Source organism: Cupressus sempervirens, chromosome 3 (genome assembly GCF_028749045.1).
Source record: "Cupressus sempervirens isolate cs-2001-9-10 chromosome 3, ASM2874904v1, whole genome shotgun sequence".
In the NCBI taxonomy this organism is placed as follows: Eukaryota; Viridiplantae; Streptophyta; class Pinopsida; order Cupressales; family Cupressaceae; genus Cupressus; species Cupressus sempervirens.
Genome location: NC_143120.1, coordinates 53,795,966 through 53,814,530, shown reverse-complemented (window position 1 = coordinate 53,814,530; position 18,565 = coordinate 53,795,966). Strand labels below are relative to the sequence as shown.

General features: G+C 31.0%; 1 pseudogene; it reads right to left on the bottom strand.

The window, feature by feature from the left end:
* LOC149564745 (MADS-box transcription factor 14-like) overlaps positions 1-18,565 on the bottom strand; it is a 222,146-nt pseudogene that overhangs the window by 131,749 nt on the left and 71,832 nt on the right.

Genomic DNA, 18,565 nt, shown 5'->3' with positions numbered 1-18,565 from the left:
CTTAATATCTTCTTCTTGTCAAACTCAATGCCTCTAATAGCATTGTGAATCTTGTATATTTTAGTTTGAAAATCGTCAATTCTGACCTCTGGTTGTTGCACTATAGTAGTGAGTATCTGAGGCTCACTCATATGGCCTTTGATCTATGCATCAAAATCTAATAAGTAATTGTAAGGCACTGCATGTTATAATTCTTTAGAATAACTAAGGGGGGGGGGGGGGTGAATCAATTATTCAAGGTCCAAATGCCCTAATAATACTTTTTCCACAAATCCTTATAACTGAAATGATCATGCATACAATTGAACATTAAACAATCATGAAAAGTAAACATGCATCACATCATAATACTGAGAATTTGATAACCCAGAAACCCTCTAGGAATAAGAAGGTAAAATTGGAGTGGGGATGATACCCACAAAATAACTGCACAATTGATTTTCAACCACTTCTGATGTTCTGCCCTGTTAAAGGCTACAACACATTGTTAAATGTGACCTTGTTAGAGGATTTCACCATATCGTTAGGAATGGGCCTGGTTAAAGGACTTTGAAACATTCACTTGGAATGTCACACTATTAAAGGATTTATAACATAGCTATTAAACCAACCTAAGTCCATAGGATTTATCTTAACTGTTACAACTGCTAGAGAGTAACAACAATGGCTTTTGATCTGATACAACTTACAACATATCTTGTAGATTACAGATCACACTTCAGTTTAATCCTTTGCTTGGCTTTAATTGCTGCAACTTTGAAAGCTTTTCATCTCAAGCTTCATCACCTTGAGTCTCCTTACTCATCATACCAATGCAATCATATCTATGATCACCTATCGAAGCAGAGTATCTATGCTCTCCTCCACCTTAACACCTTCTTTAGCACTTCATGATTTCATGCTTTGCCACCACTCTTTGTTTTGTGACCTTATAACTCCTTAAATAGAAATCTGGAATATCTTTCCCACTTAATTCACCCTCTTCAACTTTAGGGTTTCAATAGATTAGGTAAGATACAATGTATCTATCCCATATTTTGCTCTTATCTAGAAACTTCATCTAGAATCTAATTGTATTTGTCAAAAATGGTTTACATAGTGTTCTGTACCACCAGCGCATCATTCTTATCTTCTATCTAATTCATAGAATTCTAGATAACAACCATGTCGGCTCAAATTTGGTGAATCTTCAATTTTCAAAATAATGCAGCAACTCGGCATTATTGATTTACTGATGCTTAGCACTAGAAGAAATTCTATGAAACTCGGCTCTTGAAATTCACTCGGCACTTCAATATCACTTGGCACTTATATCTTTCTCAACACTTGAAAACTTACTCGGCACCTAATTCTTTTCTACTACTCGGCACCTGATCTTCACTTGGCACCTGAAGACTGCTCGGCACTTGAAGACTACTCAGCACACACTAAGTTGAACTTTGCTCGGCTTCAACTGAATATCTATTCGGTACTAACTAGCTTTCTCGGCTCTTGATCTTTGATATATCTTGGTGTGTTCATCCTCTGTATCTTAGAGTATGTCATCAATACACTATTTCATCAATCGCTTAGCTGATCCTTATACTTGATTACAACATCATAACTTCAACCTTTGTCTAGGTACTCTAGTTACATCTTATTGATTGCCACCTCCTTGTCAATCAACCAACTTATAGTATTTGGATCACTAAAGCAATTTTCATTCTTTCAAGTAGTAAATTTGACATCAATGACAAAACAATGATTGAAAACATTCTTTACCAGTTCCACTACTCTTCATTCGTGAGCTTTTCAATTCATGATCTTTTCAATCATTTCCAACACTACGCACTATCCATACAACTTCTTACCTTCATTTAAGCTCTTCCTTAGCTCCTTTACACACATCTAAGGTTTTTATATCATTCCTAACATTTGTATATACTGTGTCAAACAGTGATCCATCATTCTTTTTCTATACTTGAGTTGTTGCTACTTCATTTAAAGTTGTGAACTCCTCATCAAAGGTCTTCACCAACTCTTTTGCCTTTACCTACAAGTCTAGATTTTCTATAGCTATGGAAACTATCCTTTTCATCCATTGCAAGACTTCAACAAGAGTCTTCTCCAAAGACATTATAGACTTATTTCTCTGAAACAATTTGCTGAAGGTATCCATTAGCTCTTTTTGATCTTCATCATCAAATGGAATGGGTACTGTTGTTGATCTTCTAGCTACTTATACTACTAAAGATACAATAGCCTTTATATTCTTTTCCTCTTCTTTCTTCCTCTTCTCTTCTTCTTCTTTCTTCTTCTATTCTTCCTCTTCATTCTTCTTTTGTTCTTCTATTGTCTTTTTCTCCTCTTCTTCTTTCTTCTTCTTCTCCTCTATTTCTTTTCCTTTCTTTTCTTCTACGTCTTGTTTCATCTTTTCTTGTTCCTCCTCCTTCTTATCTTCTTCCTCATCATTTGAGCTCGTATAAGCAGTGATATTTTTGATATTGCCAACAATATTTGCTCCATATCCTACAAAAGGATTCTCCTTCACATCCACAATACTATCCATCTACATGGATTCAATGCTCATAATAATGTGAGGTGGTGAAAGTACCTCTTGTGTCACCTCTGCTTCTTCCTCATCACTGGAAAGTATATCTACATGTACATACACTAGACTATCAACCTTAGACTGCACTCTCACCTTAGGTACCAAGAACATATATTTTACTATAGCCTCCTCTATCTTTTGCCTAACTTCCTCATTATTGCCTCCCATTAGAATAATTGCTCTTCTTTTGTTCCTCAAAAAAGAAATCAATACCCTTCAAAAGTCTATCTAACTCTTCTTTTGATCCAACATCACATAACTTATTTATTGATGTGATCAACATGTTTAGATCTTCTTCTAATAACTTTTTCTTCCTATTAACCAACATATTGTATAGGTCTTCTGGAATCTTATTTTGTATACTTTCAAACCTTTTATTCCCAAAAATCATATTTCTTATGATGGCATTCTCTAACTACCTCCTATCCATATTACTATACATGCTATAAAATTTGTTTAACTAAACACAATTATCATCATTTATAATTTGCATATTCAGATTTTCTAACTTTGGTTTCCATGCTTGCCTATTGCTTCATGTGCATCTTGTTCAAAAAGGTTTATCTTCAGCATCATCCTCTAAACTCTCAGAACTGCTTATCTACATAGTCTTTCTTCTTTTTCCAAATCCGTTGGTGGTCTGCTTGACCCTTTTCTTTGCTTGTGGTGCAGTTTCTTGCTTAGCCTTCACCAATCTACCAGACTTCCTCTATGCAATAGGTACTTTGACCTATGGTTGTCTCCTTGTTTGTTCAAATCTTGATCTTACTGGTTGCACTTGTGCAACTATTGCATAAGGTGCAATAAAAGCTTGTGCACAAGGTTGTGCCACTGTTACTCCCTCTAAAGGTCCTACTACTGCAATGGTTTTTACAGCCAATGCTTCAATTTGCCTACTAGCCTTCATCTCCAATGCAATTCCTTTCAGCACATTAAATTCTTGCCTTGACATACTAGATTCCTTAAGGATGGAATCTATATCCTTTTCTACCTTTCTCTTGCTCTCTTTGCTATGAAGTTTAGATTCAACTATCCTTAGTCTCTCATCATAGGTTACCCATCTAGGACATTTTATATCCTACTCAAATTTGAATATCATCTATGTATACCCTTCTATCAACTCTGTGCTAATCTCATAGCCCATAGGCTCAATGAATTTCTCTCTGGTAGTGACTGCTTCCATACAGGTCTTGTCAATCTCTACCATGAAGCATAATCATCCTTATATTTCTCCACCATAGAAGAATGGTATCCTATACCTAAATTTCATCTATTATTAAAAAATCTTCATCATTCTATCTATGTCATTATCTCTGACATTCTCAGGCTTGCATCTATAGCATTGAGTCAGTAACTTCATTATACACTCACCTCTATCCAATTAATCAGTCTAAGAAATTTCCTTGTTATATAAAAGAATAAGAGAGTTAATAGAGACTCAAATCTAAACATTGTGCTCTTCATTCTCTTGATCTTTGCAATGTTGTCAAATAGTTGCAATCTGATAATTTCAGACAAATTCACTTTTCTTCCTTCAACAGACATCACATATGTTGCATGAAGAAATCCAACTAGTACAGAGTTAATCCTTGATCCATGGTTCAACTTGTACCCTAATATCTTAGTTAACAACTCATTTATTTTGAATAGGTTCAACCTTTACATTTCTTTTGTCAAACTTTGTCTTTAGGTTCATCTCAACCATTTTCCTTACATTCTTCTCATTAACAAGATTACAACCTTCATTTCTTAATCATGTAACCTTGTGAATTAGTTCATTATCAATGATAACTGGCACATCACCTAACTAGAACATACCATCATGTACCCTACTCATTATGATTCAGGTCCATTCATGATTGTTGAATTCTATATAAAACATATATTTTAGTAAATTCAATTCCTCTTGGTGTGTATACTCATATTTTAGGGATAAATTTGTATTACACATATCACCTAAATCTATGTGAATTTCATTATCACCAATGCTCTCAATCTTATTGTGTATATAACTTCTAATATCTTCTACTTGAAATACATTTCTAGAACTTACAAAAATGCACCTAACGAATCATCCAAGAAAGAAACAAATGGGTGTTTCTTGAACTCATACCTCGGTCTATCACTAACATAATACACTCTCTAACTAGCCATTTCTCTGTAATCTATAAATACTGGAATAAACTGGATTAAAAACTTCATAAAATACCCCAAATTTGCTATTTTGGGCTTCTGCAATTTTTAGCTTCTCAAACTTTACTTCGCACTTCAATTCACTGTCAAAATACTCTTCAATTCACTCAAGACACTTTGCATGAACAAATGGTACACTCAATCTTGCTTTTGATCCTTAAATCATTTCAAATTGAATTGCGCATTAAATGCATATCTACCACAAATTCAAAATGCTGTCTTCATTTACTAGTCACTTTGTTTTCACAATTTTCACTTACTATGATCATATCAAGACTTGTGTACTCGACCATATATTCCATTCTATGTCTTCTGCCTTCTATTAGCTAGGTAACCTCTAACTCTCTCTCTCTAACATCAATTTTGACAAACTAATGCTATGTCTCTGCTAGAACCACTAATTTCAGGTAGGATGGGCCACAAACAATCTGTGACTTCAACTTTCCATCTGGTGCATCAAAGTATTATTCTTCCAATACTGTATGTGAACTCTAAGGATTACAAGTTTTCATAGATGCTTCGTTAAACTCATCAACATGTTCCTTAAATGCTTCTTTCTCATTGTTATCACTTTCATTCTCATTCCTTTTGTTATCTATGTTATTGTTCCTTCTATGATTAGGATTCTTGTTAAAGTTCCTTCTATCCATTCTATAGAATCTTACTGTGTGTCCAAAGTTATTGCATATCTTACATACCGATGCATTCCTCCTTTGATTGATTTCATTTTGACTTTCAGGTGCTCTTTGATTCCTTGCAATATGTCCAAGACTATTACATTTGTAACAACCTAACTACTTCCTTTCACCATCAAGTTTTTCTCCATCATTAGATTTTCTTTGAGATCTACCTCTTCCATTACCTATAGGGTTAGTATTCCTAAACATTCTACTATTCTCATTATTACCATCAAATTTAGGTTCCTTATAATGTACTACTTTATTTCCATAACCATGACAATTATAACAATAGAAATTTGTAATAGGTTTAAAACACTTACCTGTACAATCTCTCTTTATATGTCCAACTTCATTACATATGAAACATCTATCTCTGGATTCATGTCTTACTTCTTTGGATGAATCATCATTCTTTGGTTCATCAACTTGCTCTATTTTCTTAGGTTCTTCAGATTTCTCAAACAAATCAACTATCTCAACTTCTTTACATGACTAGATCACATTCTGATCAGTTTTCTTAGGGGTTTCTTCAGTAGGATTAGGATTTTTCCTTATCCCAACTTTCTTAGCTGACTTTTCTCCAATAAGGTATCCAAGACTTGTCTTGTCATAAGAGGGTCTTTGGTAAAATATTTATTCATCAATCTTCTCAAAACTTGTGTAAAGTTTCTCTAACTGTTGTTTTGCTTGTGTCAACTCTCCTTTCACAATAATGCTATACTTCTCTAACTTAACATGTTCTATCTTAATAAAATCAAAGTCAGATGTCAATTTATTCAACTTGGATCTAAGGTTTGCATTCTCAAATTTTAGATCAGGTTCCCTCTTACTGCTACTAGTCTTAAGACTCAACTTTAGTTCAGCAATTTTCAACTCATGTTTCAAGATCTCATTCTCTTTCTTGAGATTTTTTGTATCATCATTGTCACTATTCTACATAAATGGTTCCTTGCAAGATTTTAGATCATCAATCTCATCTTTCAATTTGCCAATGTACACTTTTGAATCTTTGTATCTATCTTTCAAGGTGTCTCTTTCTTTTGTAAGAAAATCAATTTGCTCAAGAGCTTCTTCCAGATTTCTCTTTAACAGTTCCATATTCACAGGAATCTTACTTAAATTGTTAAGATTCTTCAAGGAAACTATGCTCTAATACTAATTATTAGAAATAGATAATACTAAGAGGGGGGTGAATCCGTATTCTACAAACTTTTACCCACAACTGAATATTGTTACTTAATTTATAACATGCAAATTAAAGTTGACCAATAATGCTTCACCATTATTGTTCTTTCTGTCATTAACACTTTTTGCCCAATCTGCATTAGTCAAGGCTTTCAAATCTAAATTGCTTCATTTCTTGTACCATAATCCATAATCTTTAGTACCCTTTAGGTACCTTATGATTCTTTTTATTTTCATGATATAAATTTCTTTAGGATTAGCTGAAAGTCTTGCCACCATACCAACTGCAAGAGTAATATCAAGACTAGTATGTACTACATATTGTAGTTAATCAATCATTGATCTGTATGTGATTTGATCTACCTCCTTGGAATAATTATTTTTGGAAACCTTATGTCCAATAGACATAGGTGTTCCAACCAGTCTTGAATCCTCCATTCCAAATTTCTTCAGTATCTCCTTGATATACTTGGATTGAGTAATGTAGATACCATCTTTCATTTGTTCACTCTACAAGCCAATAGAGAATTTGATTTCTTGAAATATTGACATCTCAAATTCCTTACTCATTTTCTCTAAAAACATATTTGCACAAATCATCATTTACAGTTAACAATGTATCATCCACAAAAAATTATGCTAACACAATCTTCTTGTCTTATCCTTTGAAGTATAGGATCTTGTAATCATTTTTCCTTTGAAAACAAATCTTCATCAAATAATTATAAAGTCTTTCATACCAAGCTCTAGAAGCTTTTTTAAGACCATACAAATCTTTTTGCAGTTTACAAACCATATCATTTTTGCTAGTATCTACAAAGCCTTCATGTTCTTCTATGTAAACTTCTTCTAGAATTTCATTTATGAATACAGATTTCACATCCATCTTATATACTTTAAATCCTTTATATGCAACATAAGAAAAGTATAGTCCTAACACAGGAGAAAAACTTTCACCATAATCAATACCTTCCTCTTGAGAATATTCTTTGCATACTAACCTTGCTGTGTTTCTTGAAACTTCTCCATCTTCAATCAACTTATTTCTGAACACCCACTTTGTGCCAATTACATTCTTATTCTTTGGTCTAGGAACAAGATTCCAAGTCTTATTCTTTTCTATCTATTATATTTCTTCATTCATTGCTTCAATCCAAATTTCATTATCCAAAGCATATTTAACTGTTCTAGGGTCAAAATCAGTAAGCAAACATGTACTTTTCAATTTGTTGCTTGTCATTGTACCATCTGACTTGTCTCAAATGATTTTCTCAGGTGCATGGTGCCTTTTAAAATATCTTTCTAATATAGGTACTTTGGATTTAGAGCTTGTTCGACTTGTCTTACCATGATCTTCTATCATGCTTGTGTCCCACTGTTTGTGATGCGGGTTCTTCACACTCAGACTCAAGTTGCACTAGCTGCAACTCGACAACTTCTGATTGCGACTCAAGTCCTTCAAACTGACTCAAGTTGCATTGGCTGCAACTGGAGTACTTTTGGAGATTTTGGAGACTCGGGAGGTGAAGTCAGCTAGCTTCCAATTGGATTAGGCAATGTATCAAGTTCAAAGTAGATAAACTTTCTCTAATCTTCAGGTTCTTTGATGCTCTTTTTTGTAAACTCATCAATCTTCACATGTGCACTTTGCATGATCTAATGAGTAGTTAGATTCAAACATTTGTATGCTTTACTTATGCTAGAGTATCCTAAGAATATGCCTTCATCACTTTTGACATCAAATTTACCTTTCCTAGTATCCTTCAAGATATAACATTTGCTACCAAATATCTTCAAGTAACTTACATTAGATTTGTAGCCATACCATAGTTCATAAGGGGTATGATTTTAGTCTTTCTTCAATTGTACCATGTTTAAGGTATGAAATGTTGTATTGATTGCTTCCTTCCAATATTTGATTGCAACATTCTTTCTTATCATCAGGGTTCTTGCACAATCTATGATTTATCTATTTCTTCTTTTTGCTGTACCATTTTGCTAAAGTGTATGAGGGGTTGATACTTGTCTTTTGTATGAGGGGTTGATACTTGTCTTTTGATTCCTTTTTGAGTGCAAAATTCAATGAATTCATTAGAAATAAATTCACCTCCTCTATCTGACCTCAAACATTTTAGCTCTTCTTTCTTATTTCCTTCTCTAGTCTAGCCAAATACAACTTAAACTTTTGAAAAGCTTCAAACTTATCTTTTAGATATATTATTGTCATCATCCTAGAATAATCATCAACAAATAAAATGAAATAATTTTCTCCACTATAGCTCTCTATAACAATAGGTCCACAAAGATCTATATGAACTAGCTCCAAGACTTCTTCAAAATGATAGTTCTCGCTCTTGAAACTTGTCTTGCCCATCTTACTAACTTCACAATTTTTGCATAAGCCCATATCAGGTTTCTTCAAACTAAGAATCCCTCTCACTCTTTTCTTTTTGTTTATCTTGATCTAGTTATCAAAGCTCACATGACACAACATTTTTATGCCATAAACAGTTTTCCTCTACTTAAGCAATGAAACATGAACTTTCACTTAGATCTAGGTTCTATAAGTTACCTTTTGTTTGGTTGCCAGACCCAACTAGATTTCCTTTTCCATCTAACAACTTAGCCTTCCCATTCATGAATTCTACCTTGAAACAAATGTTATTCAACTATGTCACACTTAGTAGATTATGTTTCAATCCTTCAACCCAATAAGCATTATCACATCTAAGTTCATTGGTTAGAGAAATACAAGTTTTTCCTTTTATGCAACATGGTTTATTGTTTCCAAATCTTACACTTCCAGCATCATAGTGTTTCATATGTTCAAACTTTATTTTATCACCAATCATATGATGAGAACAAGTACTATCAGTAATCCATGTATCATTTTTGCCAGCATGAGAAATAAATGCCATCTTATCTTCTTCGTCATCAGATTCCTCTTTTACAACAATATAAACCATTTCATCGTCATCACTACTATCAGATTATTTGGCCATTAAACAAGACTTCTTACCTTTATCCTTGTAGTCTTTGTAATTTTTGAAATCCTTCTTACCTTTGTACTTGTTCTTCTTTTCATCTTTGTCTTGTCTGCTAGGACACCTTGCAGCAATGTGACCAACTTCTTCACAAGAGAAAAAAATTAAAGGAATTTTACCTTTGTACTTTCCTTTGCCTTTCGGATATCTTCTTGTAAGCAGTGCTTACATAGCTTCAAGAGCATTGTTAGAACTATCTTCCTCTTCACTTTCAGATTGTTTTCCTTTAGACTTTGTAGCTTTCTTCTTGATTGACAACTTAGCTTCAAATGCAAACTCAAGATTCCTAGAACTATGAACATAATTATCATAGTTATCTAGCTCAAACATTGTCAATCTTCCCCTTAGAGCATCCAAGGTTATCATATTATTGGGATCACATCTCATCTCTTGAATAGTTGACAGTCTAATTGCATATATAGGAAGAAGGGTTCTAAATACCTTCCTTACAACTGTGATATAATTGATTTTCCCTGTAGAGGCTTTGATTGCAATTACACTAGCTTTCATTCTCTTAACATATTTTGCAATGTTTTCATCTTCCCTCATCTTTATCTGATCGAACTTAACTCTCAAGCTTTCTGCCTTGGCTCTTCTCACATTATCATCACCTCCATAGATATCTTTTAGCTTTGCCCACATCTCATAAGTAGTAGCACACCCTTTGACTTCATCAAATTCAGCATAGCTAAGAGTTGATGCAATGTCAATCATCATAATGTTAGGATTCTTATTTTCAGCAATCTCCTCAACAATCAATGTTCTAGTAGGAGCCTTATACTGGGTGTTCAAATATTTCAGACCTAAATTACAGATGGTCACCAGATGTAGCTTCATAAGTTCCTATCATGCCTCGAAGTTATCTTTGTTCAACATGGGAATTTCTCTTCTATAAGACATCCTAATCTTTAGCTTAGGTCCTTGAAACCTTCTCTATAAGCACCAAAAGCTCTAATACCAATTGTTGGAAATATAAGAGGAATAACTAATAGAGGATGGGTGAATCAATTACCACAAAAATAAATCTTAGATCCCTTAAATGTCAATACAAAACATAAACTCTGTTGAAACTATTGTCACTCGGTTAACACATAGGCACCCGGTTAACACTATCAATATGTTGTAACTCGGCAAGCACTGTAATAACAACTATTACTTGAAAAATATTGAACATGCAAATCTTAAGATATTAGCTGTGATTAACTTTAATTAACTTTTTTGCATACACATAAAAGTAATAGCATGAATACAAGTGACACCAAGATTTAACATGGAAATCCAATTTGGGAAAAACCACCAATTGCAACTTGTTATTATTTTTCACTCTTCTGAAGTCAGCCCTGTTAGGAACCAATGTTGTTCAAGGTTAAAAAACACATTGTTAGGTGTGACCATGTTAGAGAATTTAATCACCCTATTAGGAGTGGCCCATTAGAGGACTTTGGACACTTCTATCTAGAAATGCCACCTTGTTAGAGGATTTGGTAAATAGTTGTTAGGCTAACTTTGTTAAGAGATTTAGTTCACTACTACAATGGTTAGAGAGTAACAATGAAATGGCTTGATTGCTGATGCAACTATATTATTGATTTCAGATCTCAATTCTAGCTCGAATACTTGTTCCTTCCTAATCAAATTAAACTTTCCAGCCCAACAAGTATATTTTGCTTATCCTTCCAATTCAATTCCTCTAAGCATTATCTTCCACACATTCTCACACACCTTCAATCCTCAACTTGACATTATACTTAAAAAATATACATTTTCAAGTCTGCTTTAATACACTTTAGAATAATTAGTATTCATCTCTTCAGTCAGCTAGAACCAACAGCCAAATTCATTACACTCAATATGCCAAAACATTAAAATCTTTTGTTAGTAGGCCTTGCTTGGTAGAAACTAACATTGAAATGATTTTCCTATGTTAACCAGGTCAACTCGATTAACACTGTATCTTTGCAAACTTCAATTGGTAACCAAGTTAGCTCGGTTAACATTGGTTCCATCCAACTTTCCTTTGTTAGCCAAGTGAGCTTGGTTAACAATGAACTTCTGTGAACTTCTCTTGGGAGCCCAAGTGAACTTGGTAGAGATTGTCTTCTAAACTTGGCAAACACTAGAATGTACATCTTAACTTCCTTCCAATTCTCAAAAAGTAAAACCTGGTAGTCAATTCCCAATTCCACCTATCTAGATGGAAGAGTGCCAAACTCATTTTAGGGTAAATTTAGAATTCTGAAATTTTAATTCTACTTTATCATTTCGGACACAAACGATGAGTTTGACAAAATTAGGTTATTGTTGTCCCAATTCTAGTCCAATTCTACAAAACAAACAGACCCTTGTTGTCTTCATGACTCTTATTTAGTTTCCTAGTTTATTCAATTACAAACTAAAAATTGCCTCGCTCGGTCTATAGATAGTTTAATTCTCTTTCTATTCTTGAAATCAATATAAAAATATTTTTTTTAAAGGAAAATTATTGTGGAATAAAATGCTTGACAATGCAAGTGTGTTGATGATTCATGTAAATATTGTGGATTTGAATTTTCCTTACCTAGGAAAATTTAACGATCTCTTGTGAAACTTTCACTTTGAAAACTTAACGAATCCAAAATGTTTACTATGAGAGATTCTATAGGAAAGAGAGCATCTTAAATTAGTTCAGAATTAAAACTTAATTTATCTCGAATAGACATTGGCTACAAGAAATTCTATAAGGAAGAAAACATTTGAAAATTACTCCAAATTAAATTTATCTTCTTCCTAAAGAACTACACATTTGAAGGAATCTAGTTTGCATTCAAAATGAAATGAAACTAATAGCAACCCAGAAAAAAAATATTATTTTTATTATAAACTATCTATTTGTATTGACAAAATTATGTAGTTCTAAAATAGATCACACCATCGTTATTTCTCTATCTATTTCAATGCTCCCAATATCTAGCATGACGATTAATGGAGAAAAAAATATTAATAAAAAGCTTAGATGTACGATCTCTTTCAAGTGTAGAAAATAAACATTATGATGTATAATTAAATAATAAAATTTGGTAGAAATTATTTGTTATCAAAATAAAAAATAAAATAAAAATTAAAAAAAGAGAGAATTTTACAAGTCTTATCTAAGGAATATTATTAAACATCAATATTAAGTACTTTTATTTATTAAGATCGAGTATTTTTATCGTTAAAAGGCTAAAGCAAAGATTAATTATTATAATGTGTTGTGATTAAGTATTATTATTTATTAAGATCGCAAACTCAAGACCTCCCTCATAATTGGCTTACAATTTACAATTGTGTTGTAGGCTCTTGCCTATTAAATGAAGTATTTTTTACGTTATTTAGACTTAGGCAAGAGCTTACAACACAATGGTAAATTGTGAGCTTTGTATCCAAGAGCCTTGGCTTTGGCCTATATTTAGTATAAAAATTTCCATATTTTTTTATATACTGTCTTTAAGATTATATTATTTGATTATATTTGATCATTATATTTTATATTTTTTTAATGACAATTATATGAAATCTTCATACAAAAATATATTTTACATTCAAAATTATAAATAATTTGATTCTATTTTTACATCTCTATGTGTTATTTCTGTCCCTCTACTTCACTTTTTATTTCATTTACATCCATTCATTCTTCTTACTTTTGGCAGGGCATCTCTTGTTTGTAGACGCATATGCTAGAGCATGGATACTTTGGAGGAACCCCCACATTCTATAAAAGCATTGGAATAGTTAGAGAAATTAGGGTGATGTGATCTATTTTAGAGCAAGAAAAAATTTTAAATATGAAAATATTGTTTATAATTTTAAAAAAATTGGAGGGTTACTATTAGTTTTATTTCATTTTAAATTGTGAAAGAGATTCCAGTAAGTATATCAGAGAGATAAATAATTTATTTGTGAATGATTTTTGAATGGAAGAAAAGTAAATTCTTTTTAAAAAAAGCAATCTATCCTTCGATTAAATTACAATTCAATTAATTTTTCATTTTATAAAGAATTACATTAATATAATAATTTTAAATAAAAATATTATAAAGGTTCATTTATTTTTATTAAAAAATAAATTAAAATAGTACTATGATTATTATACTATTTCATTCTTGTTAACTCTAATATAATTGATTAATGAATATCATAAGATACAAAGCATACCTCCAAATTATCTAGTAACTCTAGTTTGCCTTTTGGAGGATAATTCTTTTGATATTTTTCCATTATTCTATTCATGCTTTATCACAAAAAAATTGAAATCACTTAGTTTTGCATATTCAATAAGAATTTAAAGGAACAAACATAATTTTTCATAATACAAAATTACTAAAGCATTGATCTAATCTCAATATAATGCCTAAAATTAAATACGACTTATACAATTTTAGCACAACATAATAGTGTTTTCAAATGTACTTTATTTCACAAACTAAAAATAAAATATAAGAAATCATTTGATAAACGATTGATTTGCAATTAGGAGCAAGCAATATTTCTACGATTCATGGTGCTTATAATGTATCAATTGCATATTTCATTTACTTTTTAACAACTTATTGTATTTGTTGTAGGTTCATATTATTATAATCAGTTCAACATATCTAGTGATTAATTTTTTGCATCTCAACCAATTAGATCTAATTATTTTTCCTTCTAATTTTAAGTTTTGATTTTTGGATTGTTTATATATGAGTTTTTTATCATCTAAATTTCTTTAAAATATTTTACTTGAACTTGATTGGCTCTTATATTTGTGTCTTATAAGAGCGATTTTTCTGCAAGCACTACTCGAAATTTTAGCATTCACTTAAAAGAATAACATTGTATGGAAGTAGTCTGCTAGGTTTGGTCTCTGTCCTTTGGTTTTTGTTTCTCCTGGCTTTGGCTTTTTGTCTGGTCTCTGTTTTTCTGGTTGGTTCTCTGGCCTTTTTAGTGGGCAGCTGTTTCGGGCTGGGCCTTTGGGCTTATTTTCAGCCGTAAGGATTATGATTTGGCTGGGCGATTTTTCGCTTATTTTCAGCCTTTCTTGTTGTTAAACTTATGGGTTTCAGGACCCCTTAAAACCTATTTACCTTATCAAAAACATTGTATGGAAATAAATAGTTTTGGGTTTGTAAATATTAATTTTATCACCAGTCATTCTAGTATTTGATTATATTAAATTTCAAATACTTTAATTTGTGAAAGATGGCAATTAACTAATGTATATATTAAAATATAGTATTTGTGAAAAAGGGTATAATAATAAATGAAAAGGTAAAAATATAATATAAATAATTATATATTTCTTCAAATACTTTGTTATTAGACTAAAATCTAGTACAATTACTTTATGATATCTAGGGCCAAAATCTCTACATCTAAATACTATTTATTTTATAACTGTTTATTTATCTATAGTTAAAAAAAAATATTAATGTATTAATATATCAATATGCTAAAATAAAATTAAGTAGTTATAATATTAATTTAGATTTTTTATATTAAAATTTTATCTAAAATATATATCAAATATTAATCAATTAGTAATAACATTATACTATCAATTTTTTACTTAATTATTCTAATTAATTGAAACTATTATAATCTACGGCAAATACAAGCCACTACGTGGCACTTGTTAAAAGTTCCCAATCATCTTGTGTGATATTAATAAGAGGATTTGCATCAATATCCTAATCTTGTTAAGGACATTACTTAATCATCTACATGTGTCTATCATGTCTAGGAGAGTGACTAGTTTCTATTAAATTTTTTCTTAAGGTTGATTGATGCATATAAATGTCTAAATTAATAATTATGCTAATAACTAGTTACAATGTGACAAAATTAAGTTTAAATAAATATAATTAAGTGTTATTTGAAAAAATTACTTCAATATTATATCAATATTAAGCAATTCATCTACATGGAAAAGTAAGCATTTAGCCAATAGTTGTAGTTACAATGTGAAAAAATTGAGTTTAAATTAAAAAAATTAAGTATTATTTGAAAACATTACTTCAATACTATATCAATATTGAATGATTCATCTACATGGAAAAATGATCATTTAACCAATAGTTGCACAATGGGTATTTAATGTAAACTCCATAACAGAAAACATTATAGTATTTCTATTCTCTTTGCCTTATGAATTCCCTCTAATTTACATGCTATTTAATAGGATGGATTAGTCAATTCCTTTCTAGGATTTTTCTTTAAACATCCCATCCCTCTCTAGTCCAATAGTTGCACAAAGGATATTTAATGTAAACTTCATAACATGGAACATTAAATATTTTTTTTGTCTTTGCCTTATGAGTTCCCTCGGATTCACATACTATTTAACAAGCTGGATTAGTTGTAGTTACAATTTGAAAAAATTAAGTTTAAATATAAAAAATTAAGTATTATTTGAAAACATTACTTCAATACTATATCAATATTGAATGATTCATCTACATGGAAAAATGATCATTTAACCAATAGTTGCACAGTGGGTATTTAATGTAAACTCCATAATAGAAAACATTATAGTATTTCTATTCTCTTTTCCTTATGAATTCCCTCAGATTTACATACTATTTAAAAAGATGGATTAGTCAATTCCTTTCTAGGATTTTTCTTTAAACATCCCATCCCTTTCTAGTCCAATAGTTGCACAAAGGATATTTAATGTAAACTTCATAACAGGGAACTTAAATATTTCTATTGTCTTTGCCTTATGAATTCCCTCGGATTCACATACTATTTAACAAGCTGGATTAGTCAATTCCTTTCTAGGATTTTTCTTTAAACATCCCATCCCTCTTTAGTTCAGTGAGTTTTTAGCTACTCTAACCCTAAACTATCTCATGTAATCTGTAAGCTTTCCAAATGATGTTGAAATTGGGCGAACAAGATATCTTTACAAAGTTACCATTTTCTACTCTAGGTTTCTATTATTTTCAATCAAGGTAAAATTCAAGAATTATTTATTTTTTTGAGCCCAACTTTTCGCACTAGTATCTCTGATTCTGCCAATTCTTGTGGTATTAGAAAGGTGATATAGGTCTCTTTAGATTATTTAATGCAAGTACTGTACTTTGATGTTTTTGCAAATGGAAATAATGTTTAGCTTTTTGTATTTTCAAATACAAGTCAATTACATTGATGTTTTCCCAATTGGAAATAATATTTTTATGATAAAGGACTTTTTCCAATTTGGTTTACATGCACTAACGACTTGGCTCCTTTTTATTCATTTGAGGAGTATCATGTATTTTTTGTTCATCCTTTTTTGTCATTTTGATAAGGGGTAGCTATTATTTTTGGTGAAAGGGCTTCCTAATATTAAGTAGCTCATTTCTTTGCATTATTTGTATGGATTCATTCCTAAGCCATCAGTGCAGAGGGTTAAGAATGATTGGATGAAACTTTATGGCCTATATTACAAGAGTTACTTTTGTCTAGTTTTGATATTAACCTACGATTTTTTATGAGATATTGTTTTTCCCTACAAAAACTCCAATTGTCTTTGGGAGATATCTAGAAATATCTCTCAATTGGTAGAAACTCTCATAACTTACATTTTATCATTACCCTTGCACATGAATATTATACATCGTATGATTGTGATACTATTGAGATGGTTGATTTTTCCAAATGTCTTCCATATTCTAATAGATCATATACCTTTCTCTTAGTATTCACTCCTCACATTAAGACCTCATCTAAGTATACATATTCAAGTTTTCCTTAAAAACTTTGTATTGATACACGCTTACCACCCATGCAATCAATATGTGTGATTCATATCTAGAAGACATGTCTTTCTTGTTCATGTAGTTTCATACAACTATTGAATAACTAAAATACTAAATGACATTGAGTCAATATTCCCTTAAATTATTAAACATGATTTATTGGATGCATTCCAAATACTTCTTATTAATCATATAACAAAAAGAAGAGGCATTGAGCTAGTATTCCCTTAAATCATTAAACTTGATTTATTGGATGCATTCCAAATTCTCCTTATTAATCATATAAGCAAAATAATCATGGAATTGAACAAAATTGAGTAACCACATCATATTCATAAAAGAATACTAAAAAAATTTATTGTTCAAAACTTGAACATGGAAAAGTACAGATAGACATTTAACTACCAATATAATATAACTAGTTACAAGATATTAACAATGCTCGCAATCTAACAATGTCGTAGGAGCATTGTGGGTTTAAGAACAATTTTGCATCATCTAAAAATATTATCTCTTTTAAAAATAAGGGTCATAAGTTAATGTAGAGTTTTTATTTCTAGAAAATTATAATTTTTGATAAGTTGATTGTTGGAGCTCAGATTGTTCTAATTTCTACCCTTAATGTGCGCATTTTTTTATGAGAATTATAACAACAGAAGATTATTGTCAGAACTTCAAAAAAATTATCTACTCACTTTAGCTAACAAAATGTTTGTAAAGTCATTGTGTTTTCATATTGGGCACAATGACCAACTAAGTTCTACACATTATAGAGGAATTTGTTAGAATGTGTGAAAGGAAAATATTTATTGCATTAAGTAAAGTTTGATATCTATGTAGGGTTTGGTTCAAGATGTTTGGAGATTTAATAAAGAATATACTAGAAGGAAAGAGGCATTTAAAGTTTCTAAAAGAAAGGGAAAGATAACTTAAACTATTTATTACAATAGGAAAACAAGGTAAAAGAGTGTTGAAAAAAAAAAATTTAACTTATTAGATGGATTGTTTAAAAAGAAAAATTGGTGAACTAGAGAAAGACAAGTTTGGGATGCATGAGTGTGATGAAAGAAGAATAAATTTTTAAATAAAATTGATGAATATAAAGACAAAACTGAAAAGTTGAAGGATAGG